This window comes from Babylonia areolata, unplaced genomic scaffold (genome assembly GCF_041734735.1).
Source record: "Babylonia areolata isolate BAREFJ2019XMU unplaced genomic scaffold, ASM4173473v1 tig00055167, whole genome shotgun sequence".
NCBI lineage: Eukaryota > Metazoa > Mollusca > Gastropoda > Neogastropoda > Buccinidae > Babylonia > Babylonia areolata.
The window spans coordinates 17,501-22,007 of NW_027468512.1; positions in this window are offsets into that span (position 1 = coordinate 17,501).

A 4,507-nucleotide genomic window follows, 5' to 3' on the forward strand; every position below is an offset into this window, starting at 1 on the left:
ATGCTCGGAGAGAGAAAAAAGGAAAAAAAGAAAAAAAAGGTCCAGTAAAGGTTGTGGATAAAAGTAACCGGCTTTGGAGAATTGCCTGAATCCTTCCGGCGCTGTGAAAAAAAAAGACCAAAAAAAAGACCTGGTCGTCAACGCCTGCTCCTGTCCATGCCAAACGGCGTTTTCCTCTCAACTTTGGCATGCTCGCTGAGGAAAAGGCAGGTAAAGGTTGTGGATAAAAAGTAAACGCGCTGTGGAGAATTGCCCAAATCGTTCAGGCGCCGTGAAAAAAAGAAAGACGTAGTCGTCAACGTCTGGTCCCGTCAATGGCGAAGGGCGTTTTCTCTCAACTTTGGCATGCTCGCTGAGGAAAAGGCAGGTAAAGGTTGTGGATAAAAGTCCGAAGAACCTCGCTACAATTGCCAAAATCTTTCCGCTGCCATTCAAAAATGGACTACTCCTCCACACCTCCTCCCGTCCATGCCAAACGGCGTTTTCTCTCAACTTTGGCATGCTCGGAGAGAAAAAAAGGCAGGTAAAGGTTGTGGATAAAAAAGTAAAAAATTGCCAAAATACTTTCTGGGCCCTCAAAAAAAGGCCTACTCCTCAACGCCTGCTCCCGTCCATGCCGAACCGCGTTTTCTATCAACTTTGGCATGCTCGGAGAGAGAAAAAAGGAAAAAAAGAAAAAAAAGGTCCAGTAAAGGTTGTGGATAAAAGTAACCGGCTTTGGAGAATTGCCTGAATCCTTCCGGCGCTGTGAAAAAAAAAGACCAAAAAAAAGACCTGGTCGTCAACGCCTGCTCCTGTCCATGCCAAACGGCGTTTTCCTCTCAACTTTGGCATGCTCGCTGAGGAAAAGGCAGGTAAAGGTTGTGGATAAAAAGTAAACGCGCTGTGGAGAATTGCCCAAATCGTTCAGGCGCCGTGAAAAAAAGAAAGACGTAGTCGTCAACGTCTGGTCCCGTCAATGGCGAAGGGCGTTTTCTCTCAACTTTGGCATGCTCGCTGAGGAAAAGGCAGGTAAAGGTTGTGGATAAAAGTCCGAAGAACCTCGCTACAATTGCCAAAATCTTTCCGCTGCCATTCAAAAATGGACTACTCCTCCACACCTCCTCCCGTCCATGCCAAACGGCGTTTTCTCTCAACTTTGGCATGCTCGGAGAGAAAAAAAGGCAGGTAAAGGTTGTGGATAAAAAAGTAAAAAATTGCCAAAATACTTTCTGGGCCCTCAAAAAAAGGCCTACTCCTCAACGCCTGCTCCCGTCCATGCCGAACCGCGTTTTCTATCAACTTTGGCATGCTCGGAGAGAGAAAAAAGGAAAAAAAGAAAAAAAAGGTCCAGTAAAGGTTGTGGATAAAAGTAACCGGCTTTGGAGAATTGCCTGAATCCTTCCGGCGCTGTGAAAAAAAAAGACCAAAAAAAAGACCTGGTCGTCAACGCCTGCTCCTGTCCATGCCAAACGGCGTTTTCCTCTCAACTTTGGCATGCTCGCTGAGGAAAAGGCAGGTAAAGGTTGTGGATAAAAAGTAAACGCGCTGTGGAGAATTGCCCAAATCGTTCAGGCGCCGTGAAAAAAAGAAAGACGTAGTCGTCAACGTCTGGTCCCGTCAATGGCGAAGGGCGTTTTCTCTCAACTTTGGCATGCTCGCTGAGGAAAAGGCAGGTAAAGGTTGTGGATAAAAGTCCGAAGAACCTCGCTACAATTGCCAAAATCTTTCCGCTGCCATTCAAAAATGGACTACTCCTCCACACCTCCTCCCGTCCATGCCAAACGGCGTTTTCTCTCAACTTTGGCATGCTCGGAGAGAAAAAAAGGCAGGTAAAGGTTGTGGATAAAAAAGTAAAAAATTGCCAAAATACTTTCTGGGCCCTCAAAAAAAGGCCTACTCCTCAACGCCTGCTCCCGTCCATGCCGAACCGCGTTTTCTATCAACTTTGGCATGCTCGGAGAGAGAAAAAAGGAAAAAAAGAAAAAAAAGGTCCAGTAAAGGTTGTGGATAAAAGTAACCGGCTTTGGAGAATTGCCTGAATCCTTCCGGCGCTGTGAAAAAAAAAGACCAAAAAAAAGACCTGGTCGTCAACGCCTGCTCCTGTCCATGCCAAACGGCGTTTTCCTCTCAACTTTGGCATGCTCGCTGAGGAAAAGGCAGGTAAAGGTTGTGGATAAAAAGTAAACGCGCTGTGGAGAATTGCCCAAATCGTTCAGGCGCCGTGAAAAAAAGAAAGACGTAGTCGTCAACGTCTGGTCCCGTCAATGGCGAAGGGCGTTTTCTCTCAACTTTGGCATGCTCGCTGAGGAAAAGGCAGGTAAAGGTTGTGGATAAAAGTCCGAAGAACCTCGCTACAATTGCCAAAATCTTTCCGCTGCCATTCAAAAATGGACTACTCCTCCACACCTCCTCCCGTCCATGCCAAACGGCGTTTTCTCTCAACTTTGGCATGCTCGGAGAGAAAAAAAGGCAGGTAAAGGTTGTGGATAAAAAAGTAAAAAATTGCCAAAATACTTTCTGGGCCCTCAAAAAAAGGCCTACTCCTCAACGCCTGCTCCCGTCCATGCCGAACCGCGTTTTCTATCAACTTTGGCATGCTCGGAGAGAGAAAAAAGGAAAAAAAGAAAAAAAAGGTCCAGTAAAGGTTGTGGATAAAAGTAACCGGCTTTGGAGAATTGCCTGAATCCTTCCGGCGCTGTGAAAAAAAAAGACCAAAAAAAAGACCTGGTCGTCAACGCCTGCTCCTGTCCATGCCAAACGGCGTTTTCCTCTCAACTTTGGCATGCTCGCTGAGGAAAAGGCAGGTAAAGGTTGTGGATAAAAAGTAAACGCGCTGTGGAGAATTGCCCAAATCGTTCAGGCGCCGTGAAAAAAAGAAAGACGTAGTCGTCAACGTCTGGTCCCGTCAATGGCGAAGGGCGTTTTCTCTCAACTTTGGCATGCTCGCTGAGGAAAAGGCAGGTAAAGGTTGTGGATAAAAGTCCGAAGAACCTCGCTACAATTGCCAAAATCTTTCCGCTGCCATTCAAAAATGGACTACTCCTCCACACCTCCTCCCGTCCATGCCAAACGGCGTTTTCTCTCAACTTTGGCATGCTCGGAGAGAAAAAAAGGCAGGTAAAGGTTGTGGATAAAACTCCAAAACCTCGCTACAATTGCCAAAATACTTTCTGGGCCCTCAAAAAAAGGCCTACTCCTCAACGCCTGGTCCCCAGGCACGTGCTGGGGGGCCTCAACTCAGGCTCTGCCCAATGTGGATCAAGGTCCACCTTCGCAGCGCCTTATGCGACACCCTGGTTGTGGGGGACGCGGCGTGGCGTGGCGGATCGCTCCGGTCGGCGCACAGCCGGCAACGGTCGACCCGTCCGCCTGGCTTTACTGCCCCCGCGCTTCTGTCTTTTGCACTGGCAAGCTAGCGACCGCTCGGCGTGCGAGGCCCGAGTCGGGGGACGGGAGTCTCGGGAGCCCACCAGCTCCCCGCAGGCTACCCGCCCGGCTGCCGAGCTTCCCGCCTGCGCGTCCAAGTGTGAACGCGCACGGCCGCCTCGCCGGGCTTCCTTTGCCGGGGCTCGGCTTGTCGGCCGGCGTCTCACGGTCCGTAGAAGGTTCGGTGCGTTCGCTGACGACGGGTCGAGAGAAGCGTTTTCTCTCCTCCCTCACTGACGGTCGTTGGTGCTCCCCAGCCCCTTCGGCGTCCCAAAGCGTAACGCCTGCTTCATCTCGTCAAGGGCGCGCCCGTCTCTAACCGGGCGTCGTCCGGCACGTGGAAACGGGCGGGAGACGGTGTCGAGGAGGAAGAAAGGGTGGGGTCCGGTCCGGTCCGGTCTGGTCTCCTCCTCCTCCTTCTTCTTCTTGGCGCGCCTCCCGCCGAGACCGATGGATTCGTTGCACTCTCAGGCCCTGAATCTGTTGTCCGGTGGTTTCAGTTGATAGTGCTGCCGCGGACCGCCCACGGAAAGAGCTCAGCCCTCGTTTCTGTGAGCAGCGGTCCCAACTGGCGCTGCAACCGTCTCCCGGGGGCACGCAGAATACGGGTTGCATTCTGGTTGATCCTGCCAGTAGTCATATGCTTGTCTCAAAGATTAAGCCATGCATGTCTAAGTTCACACCCTCGTACGGTGAAACCGCGAATGGCTCATTAAATCAGTCGAGGTTCCTTAGATGATCCAAATTTACTTGGATAACTGTGGTAATTCTAGAGCTAATACATGCCGACCAGCTCCGACCCCTCGGGGAAAGAGCGCTTTTATTAGTTCAAAGCCAGTCGGGTTCTGCCCGTCCTTTGGTGACTCTGGATAACTTTGTGCCGATCGCATGGCCTCGAGCCGGCGACGCATCTTTCAAATGTCTGCCCTATCAAATGACGATGGTACGTGATCTGCCTACCATGTTAGCAACGGGTAGCGGGGAATCAGGGTTCGATTCCGGAGAGGGAGCATGAGAAACGGCTACCACATCCAAGGAAGGCAGCAGGCGCGCAACTTACCCACTCCTGGCACGGGGAGGTAGTGACGAAAAATAACAA